Source organism: Pygocentrus nattereri, chromosome 10, assembly GCF_015220715.1.
Source record: "Pygocentrus nattereri isolate fPygNat1 chromosome 10, fPygNat1.pri, whole genome shotgun sequence".
Lineage (NCBI taxonomy): Eukaryota > Metazoa > Chordata > Actinopteri > Characiformes > Serrasalmidae > Pygocentrus > Pygocentrus nattereri.
The window spans coordinates 16,588,733-16,600,757 of NC_051220.1; positions in this window are offsets into that span (position 1 = coordinate 16,588,733).

A 12,025-nucleotide genomic window follows, 5' to 3' on the forward strand; every position below is an offset into this window, starting at 1 on the left:
TGCTGAGATTTTTTTTTTAAAGAACCAACATGGGTTCCATCACAGAAAAGAACCATTAAACCATTTATAGAAAAATCAAAAAAAAAAAAACTGTTCAGGGGGGTTCAAACTTACACATGAACCATTTGAATGCTTAAATGATTCTTCCAGTTCTCACAGTTCTGCTGTCGAATGCCAAAGTTTGAACACACCAGTTAAATTACATTCTTAAGAGAAAATAATTTAGCACATCCTCTACACAGACACTACACATTTTATGCAGGAATATTACTTGCTGAATTTGAGAAAAAAATATAAAAGTTATAAACAAGTCAGTATGCATTCTTTAGCTAATTTAAGGCCATTTAAAAATGCCAAAATAATGGTAACAGCAATGTTTGCCTGTATATAACTTTTATTATATACTTCAAAGTATTATTTAACTTTATTAAAATGCTACATTTGAGATTTTTTTAAGGTTTGGAGAACATTGGGCACAATGGATTTAAAAAAAAAAAAAAACTAAAAGCAGTCACTACTTTGAATTGAATTTAGACAATAACAGGTACCAAAATGACTGAGGTGAACATATATTGCCAATAGTATTCAGTCACCCCTTCAAGTCATTGAATTGAGGTGTTCCAATCATTTCCATGGCTATGGGTGTATAAAACCAAGAACCTAGGCATGCAGACTGCTTCTACAAACATTTATGAAAGAATGGGTCACTCTCAGGAGCTCAGTGAATTCCAGCATGGTAAGGTGATAGCATGCCACCTGTGCAACAAGTCCAGTCGTGAAATTTCCTTGCTAATAAATATTACACAGTCAACTGTCAGTGGTATTACAACACAGTGTAAGTGATTGGGAATGACAGCAACTGTAAAATGACAGAGCGGGGTCTGCAGATGCTGAGGTGCGTAATGCGCAGAGGTCACCAACTTTCTGCAGAGTCAATCACTACAGACCTCCAAACTTCATGTGGCCTTCAGATTAACTTAAGAACAGCATAGAGAGCTTCATGAAATGGGTTTCCATGGCTGAGCAGCTGCATCCAAGTCTTACATCTCCAAGCGCAATGCAAAGCGTCAAATGCAGTGGTATAAAGCGCTGCCACTGGACTCTAGAGTGGTGGAGACGTATTCTCTGGAGTGATGAATCATGCTTCTCCGTCTGGCAATCTGATGGATTAGTCTGGGTTTGGTGGTTGCCAGGAGAATGGTACTTGTCTGATTCCATTGTGCCAAATGTAAAGTTTAGTGGAGGGGGGATTATGGTGTGGGGTTGTTTTTCAGGAGTTGGGCTCAGCCCCTTAGTTTCAGTGAAAGAAACTCCGAATGCTTTCATGCTCCCAACTTTGTGGGAACAGTTTGGGAATGGTCTCTTTCTGTTCCAACATGACTGCGCACCAGTGCACAAAGCAAGGTCCATAAAGACATCGATGAGCGAGTATGGTGTGGAAGAACTTGACTGGTCTGCACAGAGTCCTGACCTCAACCCAACAGAACACCTTTGCGATGAATTAGAGTTGAGACTGCGAGCCAGGCCTTCTCGTCCAATGTCAGTGTCTGACTTCACAAATGCGCTTCTGAAAGAATGGTTAAAAATTCCTATAAACACACTCCTAAACCTTGTGGAAAGCCTTCCCAGAAGAGTTGAAGCTGTTATAGCTGCAAAGTTCAGCCGACATCATATTAAACCCTATGGATAAATAATGGGATGTCACTCAAGTTCATATGCATGTGAATGCAGACAAGCAAATACATTTGGAAAAATACTGCAGTTTAAAAAAGAGAAAAATTAAGGTGAACTCTCAAGTTAGCACGCAGATCTAGGATCAGCTCACATTGTGTATAATTGATTGGAGTTACACAAATCTAAAAGTCTCAAAATAAAAGACTTGATATATTGTTTATTTATTGTCTTTCTTGAAATACTACTGAATAGATGCAGTCAAATTTGCGCATTTGTGTTTCCTTAAAAAAATCATAATCAAGTCATTATGAGATTTGCTCCCCTAGTGGCTGTAATTTTTCTACCAGCTGAATGTTTACATTCTCCCTTCCTCTGCCAGGCACTGCAAGCCAATGATGACCCTGTTGCCATCAGAACAGGGAGACGGTGAGAGACGAGTGTGTGCAGTCTCCTACTCCTCCCTCTCCACCCCGTTTCCATAGAAACACACTTCAGCTGCAAGTGTCCTGTCTCTATTCATATGAATCATTCATCACTTTTCTTTACTGCCTCTCTATCAGCAGACAAACTCATAACATGGATTCCAGCAGCAAGCTGTTTTGTCCAAATTTGTCCATAGTAATGTCATGTTGAATCCTAGAATGATAATCCTATGCGTGAAAGTGATGGGATCCACCACAGGGCATAATTCATTGTTCATGCTGGATATAAGTAAGTGGATTTTCACAATTAAGCTCAATGGCAACATCAACCCTCAAGCTTGCAAGTTCTTTGAGACAAATGTGGCACTGCATTAGTCATCACAGTTCTATACATCATATTCAATGTATGACTATTTCAGTGTAGAATAAGCCTATAATAACATGCCCACCACAAAGGTCTGTTTTTTCCAAGGTGAAAAGCATTTCTACATCTTAACTTATTTGTCCTTTAACATATAACATGATTTCACAGTGCTGTTGTTGAATATACTTTTTGTAGTGAAAACAGTCTAACAATTTGGAAAAAAATGACAATTTTTAAATTACACTTTTGAGCAAGTGAACAGACAGATAGCAATATAGTTACTAATTGTCTATTGAAAAATCTAATTTACAAAATTTTCTATTTTCTGCTGATATTATTTCTTTAGTTTAGCACTGGAGCTATGAGGTTACACATGCACACACAGCATTGCCAGATTATAAAATATGCATTTTTTTACCTTCATTTCTTACTCTTGTTTAATTTTTAGATGCTATACTAAGATAGCCAAGGTGACTAGCTAGTGATGTAATGAAAACTGGTGAAAGATTTTATCTGTAACGTGTAAGTTATGACTGTCAATATGTTACAATCTAATGCTAGCTAAGAAAGTCAGCATTTCTCACAATCCACCTGCTCAGATATGGCCTCGTCCTTCCTAAGTAGCATTTTTCTTCTTGTCTTCTTGAAATTCTTGCCACTGTTGTCCATCATTACAGGATTCAACAGTAATGAACCAAATTGCAAACTGTACTAAATCATCACACTGAATTTAATACACTGTTCTCTCAAGGCTATTGTTAGTATCTAGTAGTCATCTTTTGTTTTTGAAACTGAAGATAAATGTGTTTGAATTTCTAAATATAGTAATAAATTCAACAGAAATTGGGAATGTAATCTAGAGTTTATTTGGCATATGGGTGCCCCTGCGTTTACCAACATTGTGAAATTTTGTTCATTGCTGTTGCTCACCCTCTTCATGGATCACCACTTTATCATGGTGGAGGGGGTTGCATGCTTGAATGATCCTAGGAGCTATGTTGTCTGGAGCAAAAGCTCCTGGTAGGGTCTCCCATGGCAAACTGGTCCTAGGTGACAGGTCAGACAAAGTGTGATCCATAATAACCCTTATGAAAAGACAAAAACAGGACTTGTGTTCCCTGCCCGGAACAGGGTTACCGGGGCCCCACCCTGGAGCCAGGCCTGGGGGAGGGGCTCGCCAGTGAGCGTCTGGTGGCCAGGCATTTACTCATGGTGCCCGGCCGGGCCCAGCCCGAAGGAGTTATGTGAGTCCCCCCTCCCATCGACCCACCACCAATGGGAGGGGCAGTAGTAGGGGTTCGGTGCTTTGTGGATCGGGCAGTGTCCAAAGGCGTGGGCCTTGGTGTTCTGATCCTCGGTTGCTGAAACTGGCTTATGGAACTTGGAACGTTACCTCACTGGCGGGGAGGAGCCTGAGATGGTGCGCAAGGTTGTGAGATACCGGCAAGATATAGTCGGGCTCACCTCAACACACAGCTTGGGCTCTGGGTCCAATCTCCTTGAGAGGGGCTGGACTTTATTCTTTTCTGGAGTTGCCCATGGTGAGAGGCGGCAGTGAGGTGTGGGCTTTCTCATAGCCCCTCAACTCGGTGCCTGTATATTGGGGTTTTCTCCAGTGGACGAGAGGTAGCTTCCCTACGCCTTCGGGTTGGGGAACGGGTCCTGACTGCTGTCTGTGCTTATGCACCGAACAGCAGTTCAGAGTACCCAGCCTTCTTAGAGTCCTTGGGAAGGGTGCTTGAAAGTGCTCCTCCTGGAGACTCAATTGTCCTACTGGGGGAGTTTAACGCTCACGTGGGCAATGACATTGAGACCTGGAGAGGTGTGATTGGGAGGAATGGCCTCTCTGATCTGAACCCGAGTGGTGTTCAGTTTTTGGACTTCTGTGCAAACCACAGTTTGTCCATCACGAACACCATGTTTGAACACAAGGATGTCCATAAGTGCACATGGCACCAGGACACCCTAGGCCGCAGTTCAATGATTGACTTTGTAGTCGTGTCATCGGACTTGCAGCCATGTGTTTTGGACACTTGTGTAAAGAGAGGAGCTGAGCTGTCAACTGATCACCACCTGGTGGTGAGTTGGATCAGGTGGTGGGGGAAGATGCCGGTCAGACCAGGCAAGCCCAAACATATAGTGAGGGTTTGCTGGGAACATCTGGCAGAAGAACCTGTCAGATTGATCTTCAACTCACACCTCCGTCAGAACTTTGACCAGATATCGGGGGAGGTGAGAGACATTGACTAAGAATGGGCCATGTTCCGCTCCTCCATTGTTGAAGCGGCTGACTGTAGCTGTGGTCGCAAGGTAGTTGGTGCCTGTCAGGGCGGTAATCCTCGAACCCCGTGGTGGACACCCCAGGTGAGAGATGCCTGGGGCGTCAAGCTGAAGAAGGAGTCCTACCGGGCATGGTTGGCCTGTGGGACACCAGAGGCAGCTGGCAGGTATCGACAGGCCAAGCGATCTGCGGCTTCAGTCGTTGCCAAGGCAAAAACCCGTGTATGGGAGGAGTTTGGTGAGGCCTTGGAAAGTGACTTTAAGTCGGCTCCGAAAAGATTCTGGCAAACCGTCAGGCGACTCAGAAGGGGAAAGCAGTGTGCCACTAGCACTGTATATAGTGGAGATGGTGTGCTGCTGACTTCGACTGAAGACGTCATTGGGCGGTGGAAGGAATACTTTGAGGACCTTCTGAATCCCACCGACACGTTCTCCAGTGAGGAGGCAGCGTCTGGGGACATGGGAATAGGCTTGTCCATTACTGAGGCCGAAGTTGCTAAGGTAGTTAAAAAGCTCCTTGGTGGCAAGGCTCCAGGGGTGGATGAGATCCGCCCTGAGTTCTTCAAGGCTCTGGATGTTGTGGGGCTGTGTTGGCTGACACGCCTTTTCAACATTGCGTGGACATCGGGTGGTGCCACTGGATTGGCAGACTGGGGTGGTGGTGCCTCTTTTTAAAAAAGGGGCCCGGAGGGTGTGTTCCAACTACAGGGGAATCACACTCCTCAGCCTCCCTGGTAAGGTCTATGCAGGGGTACTGGAGAAGAGAGTCCAGCTTATAGACAAACCTCGGATCCAGGAGGAGCAGTGCGGGTTCCGCCCTGGTTGTGGAACACTGGACCAACTCTTCACCCTCTCCAGGATTCTGGAGGGTTCATGGGAGTTTGCCCAACCAGTCTACATGTGCTTTGTGGATCTGGAGAAGGCATTCGACTGTGTTCCCCAGGGTATTCTGTTAGAGGTGCTTCTGGAGTATGGCGTAGCTCTTTGCTACGAGCCATTCAGGCCCTGTACAAACAAAGCTGGAGTTTGGTTTGCATAGCCGGCAGTAAGTCAGACTTGTTCCCAGTGAGAGTTGGACCCCGTCAGGGCTGCCCTTTGCCCTTTATGGATAGAATTTCTAGGCGCAGTCAGGGGGCGGAGGGTGTCCGGTTTGGTGACCTCAAGGTCACATCACTGCTGTTTACAGATGATGTGGTCCTATTGGAGACATCAGGCCGTGAATTTCAGCTTTCGCTGGATCGGTTTGCAGCCGAGTGTGAAGCGGCCGGGATGAGAATCAATACCTCAAAATCCGAGACCATGGTTCTCAGGCGGAAAAGGGTGGAGAGCCCTCTCTGGGTCAGGGATAAGCTCTTGCCTCAAGTGGATGAGTTTAAGTATCTCGGGGTCTTGTTCACAAGTGATGGTACAAGGGAGCAGGAGATTGACCTCTTTACCGGTCTGTTGTGGTAAAAGAGCTGAGCCACAAGGCAAAGCTCTCAATTTACCAGTCGATCTACATTCCTACCCTCACCTATGGTCATGAGCTTTGAGTAATGACTGAAAGAATAAGATCGCGAATACAAGCGGCCGAAATGAGTTTCCTCCGCAGGATGTCTGGACTCTCCCTTAGAGATAGGGTGAGAAGTTCGGTCATCCGGGAGGGACTCGGAGTAGAGCCGCTGCTTCTTCACGTCGAGAGGAGCCAGCTGAGGTGGTTCGGGCATCTGGTTAGGATGCCTCCTGGACGCCTCTCTCGGGAGGTGTCACAGGCAAGTCCACCTGGGAGGAGACCCCGGGGAAGACCCAGGACACGCTGACGTGACTATATCGCCCAGCTGGCCTGGGAGCGCCTTGGAATCTTGACAAGTCTGGGTGATCTTACTGATGTGGTTTGAGTGGGCTGAGAGAATGTTTTGGGGAAATATTTATAGGTTAAGATTTAGGTGACTTGACCTTTAGTGTTTGATAGTCATGTTTGCCTTGTAGCTCCAGTACTAAACTAAAGAAGCAAAAAAAATGGACTTCAAACATGTCTTAGCTGATCAACTACATTTGAGCTAACAGGAAAATTGTGTAAATTTGGTTTGATGCTCAACTGTTACTTTAATACTACAATCAGTTTTATTGCCGTTATGATGAAACAAATCAAAAATAAGTTCTTGGCCCTTATTCACAAAGCTTGTTTGTGATGGCTTTTTTTCCAGATCAGAACAGGCCCTGTTCTAAAAGTGCATATAATCATTGTCTAAAGAAAACCAAAATGGCAACTTTACAGGAGAAGGCAACAATTTACTTGACTTGTAATGTAAGTTAATTTAAAAAGATTTTATTCCAATTCTATTGGTTCATTGATCATGAAATTTAAAAGAGGAAAAATATTTAGGTCCTTTTTTTTTTTTTTAACAGTAACCATATACACTCTCTCAGACTGCATCCAACAGTAACAGCAGCATTGTAGCAGGAAACATTTACATTTATTATGCCCAGCATGGACATGTATGCAGCATAGGGTAATATAGCAAAACTATATACAGGACAGAGAAACTCCAGAAAACACTGGCCTGCTACACCTGTACGAGTGAACTATGCATTGTAGATAAACACATTAGCAAAGAGCACTGGATTATTTCTCATGAAAAGTCACGAGGAAGTTTTGTGAGAGAAAGCAGGCCAGTGCTGATAGGATGGCAATACAGCTATAAGCTATTGGCCATATAATGGAGACAGTCTGTGTGTACACAGCCACAAACTACTTCAACGCAACTGCCCATTGTCTCAGCATTGGCATTTCATGCCAGGTTATTGGTTTATGAAAGGGAAGTTTGGTGTTTGTGATGATAATGGTTTGAAGATTAATGGATTTCAGACAATGTGATCGCAAATTAGAATGACCATGGAGATTTGCATTAATATGTGAAGATTTAAAATCAAGTATTGTAGACAATGGTGCACAGTTCTAAGCAGAAAGGCTTACAAAGGTCTTTTCTATGGTAAACTAGAGGATATGTCTTTTTCCTACTTTGAAATGTAGACATGAGACCAAATGCAATAATCTAATATTGAACAAAAGATTTTCAATATTTGCTTTAACAGTAATTTGGAAAATAAAATTGCTGAATCATAATTAAAACTTACTTTATGTATAAAGAATGGTACTTTCAGTGCAAAATAACCAAAAAACCATAATCTACCACTACAACTATAATCTTTCTTAGATATACCTATGACACAGAATACATATACACTATATGGCCAGAAGTATGTGGACACCCTGCTTAATTATTGAGTTCAGGTGTTTTAGCCACAACCTCTGCTAACAGAATAAAATCCAACACATAATCATACAACCTCCATAGACAAACATTGGAAGTAAAATGGGTTGTACTGAAGAGCTGAATTGCTTTAAACTTCCCATTTTGATAGGATTCCACCTTGGCCACAAGTCAGTTTCTGCACCGTTAGAACTGCCCTGGTCAACTGTTGGGAGCTTCATGAAATTTTTCATGCCAGGCAGCCGCACACAAGCCTAAGATCACTATGCACAATGCCAAGCATCAGCTGGAGTGGTGTAAAGTGTGTGGCCACTGAACTGGAGTGATGAGTCATGCTTCATTGCTGATAGTCTGATGGATGAATCTGGGTTTGGCAGATGTTAGGAAAACACTATGTACCAGAATGCCTTGTGGCAATAGTAAAGTTTGGTGGAAGAGGCATAATGGTCTGGGGTTGTTTTCAGGGCTTGGGCTTGGCCCCTTAATTCCACTTAACAGTTATTTAATGCTACAGCATGCAAAGACATTTTAGACAATTTTATGCTTCTAACTTTGTGGAATTGAAGAAGGATCTTTTCTGCTTCACCATGACAATGCTGTGTAAAAAGAGAGGGACATAAAACATGGTTTAATGAGTTTGGTATAGAGGAACTACAGTGGCCTGCACAGAACCCTGACCTCACCTCCACTAAACACCTTTCACCTGAATAGAAAAGTCTATTCTACCTATGGCAAACAATTGCAACTTTTATTAAGCAGTCTAGGTCAATACATGCTTTTAAGAGACATTTTAATTTATGTTTATCCATTTGCTCTATATTATTGCTTTAAATGACTTTACATTGATAATGAACTTTTATTTATTGATTTTTCCCTTATATTGCTATCACTGAACAGTAACTATAATAAAAGAAATCAAACTCAACTCTAAGTCTTCTATTATTATTAACCTTTATCACTTCTCTGTAGACACAGCAAATTGCTCTATAATGTATTTCTTTACTTTAAATAAAAAAATAACAGCTGAACAAATCTTATTTTAAGTGAACAAATGGTGTACTACTAGGCCTTCAATTTGAGATAAAAAATACCTCTATGATAATGCTAACATCTGTTAGCAACCCTATGGGTTTCCAGCAGTTTGTTAGCACTAAGCTAATGGTGATTCACATTAACATTTTTTGGCCATTCTAGATTAAACACAGACATTTGAAGCTTCTAAACGTCATTCCATGCTTTGCTTGAAGGTTGTAACAGATGTATTAGCATAAATTTTACGTTGAAGTAAGTTGACAGTGACTACTGTCTTTCTCATTTCTAACATCCCACTAATTAGACTGCTGCTCACATATACAGTAAGTGGCGTATCTTGAACTTCTAGAAGGACAGATTGACCTCTTTTTATCTTACAAAACTTGTCCTGCCTATTGGAAATCAAAACATTGTTGGTTGAAGACTACTGGTATAACTCTGATATAACTGGAAGATGTTTGCTACTCATATGGGTGTTTTAAAGCTAAACCTTCTTATTTACCAGTTCTAGACAATTCAGTGCCTTGGATGACTTGAAACCTTCACAGAGAACACTTAACCATTACTGGCCGTTACATCTGATACTACGTTTGTGTTCCTCCTCACACAATGAATTTAAACCCTCATTTGCTTGCCTTCTCACTGCTGACTGAGACTGGTTAGAGATATGTCAGTGTCCCAAGTCTGAACTTGCTCATAACCCAATTTGGCAGGCCTCCAGCAAACTCCATGTGAACCCTGGTGCTGTTCCCCAGTCTCTGGTTTAGGGTAGAGTGGGGGAGGGAAGGAAAACAGGCAGGGTCAATTGACAAAGGAGTAGAGTTTCACTGTTTGTGGGGGCTAAGGAGAACCTATTCAGTTTTTTCAACCAATACTATATACTGCATCTACTATAACATGCAATTAAACTTTTTTTGTCATTTTCTTTCCCTCTGTATTTGTGAGCTGATATGTAACCATGGCTATCAGTCTCATACATTATTGCCATAGGTACACAATGAGTTGTATAAGTCAATAAGCATTGGAGACACCAGAAAAGGAGTATCAATGTATTTACAATGACCATAAATCAATACTGACAAGAACAAAAGGTAGAGCAGTTTCATTTACAAATACTGTGACAATACAGCTGTAACAAAATATGATAGGATATGCCTGAAGTCACACGTAAGCAAAGGTATCAATAAAAGCGTGACTATATAAACGGACATTGTCTATGAGTGGTCAGCGGTGAGGCTGACAGAAGATGAAGGCAAAGTCCTTTAAGAGTCTTTTTGCAGGGGGAAGATTGACAAGAGCAAAAAAGCAGATATTCAGTGAGCAGTAGTCAAATCCCTATAATACAGTCAAAGGCCTGAATTATTCTGTCATATTGGAAGGAAGACGTTTTGTTGGCTTTTTCCATATTTTCCTTTACTCTCAACTCTCAGGCAAGTATAATCTTGTTTCCTGTTTCATAGTTTCATGTGATGTAAAAGCTCTCTCTCCCACCTCACTCCTCTGTCTCTCTGTCATTCATTTTCTTACATTTGATATATTTTGTTATTGTGTACTGACAGGAGAAGGTTGGAAGACAACATGTGTTAAAACTTACTGACAGCCGAGTAATACCTCATCTATCTCTCTTTCCTTCATTTTTATTCATTTTCCCAAATTTCTGAGCATCTCTGGCTCAATTTGAAATGAAGTTTGCATAATGTTGTAGGCTTTATGTCTCCTGTTGTGGTTCCAGTTACAGAGCTGGGGGAGGGAGAATGTTTTGTGAGAGTGTGTGTGTGTGTGTGTGTGTGTGTGTGTGTGTGTGTGTGTGTGTGTGTGTGTGTGTGTGTGTGTGTGTGTGTGTGTGTGTATGTGGTGGGGAATTGTCCTCTGTGAGAGAATGCTGGATTGCCTCTGCTCCAGCTGTCCAAGTGTTTATTGATCAGTCCTAGTCCCTGAGGGTGCAGAGGGCCAGATCATAACAACCAGCACCTGCCCTGCTGCCCTCTCCGAGAACCAGATTCCAGAGAGGTATAAATAGAGCTAACATGGAGCAGCCTGGCCACGCGCTCTTGATGCAGATCCTCCACCGGATCAGCTGTGGATGCTCTTGAAATGCTACTGTTCATTGAAATTGCTAGTTTCAGAATTCAACTGAAATATTCAGTATGTGGACCATAAATTATACTATTTACTCAGTGTTATGTACTTAAATTACATTTTGATGGCTTGTACCTTGAGTATATGAGAATCAAAATATTCATGCTCAAGTATATTTATAAGGAAAATGATGATTTTACTCTTTAGTCTAACACGTTTAGCATACTCTTAAGACTAATACGTTTACTGTTGTTGGTTTTATGTTAATTGTATTTTATGAATAGACGGGTTTAGATTGCAAATACATTGGATTTGGTCAGCTCGCATATACGAAGCTAAAGCAACAGCTATAACACCATTTAAATGCTAATAAATAGCAGTTTGCGCCTTTGACAGGTCGCCGCAGTTCAGCGGGGTTGCCGTTCCCGCTTTGGGAATTTCCCTTCCACGTGTCTGGTTGCAACAAAGAGGGCGGGATCATAACAAATGCTTTGATTGGCTAGAAAGGCACGTGACAGCCCAGTCTTAAAGGCGTATTCCATCATTTAGAAGCTCACAGCACTTTTTTAGAAATAGAACGTAGCCACGTTATAACATGATTAGCGCTACGTCCTCATATATTGTGGACACTTTCGTGACATTTCATTGTGATATTTTTCACACTGTCTAGCTTGGTCAACTCACACGATCAATTCATCAGCGCTAAATACAATTAGGTTAATTAGGTCAGCTGTAGAAACCATACAGTGGTGTAGGAAATGGGCAGTTCATACAGAACATATTTCGTGTTAAACAACCAGAGCTATTCTCTTAAAAATATTAATGTTTTTAAACAAGTAGTTCTTAGTTCTGGTACCTCCATGTCCTGCACATTGTTTTTTTTCTTCTCCAACATTCCTTGTTCAACTCGTCAGTGAGTT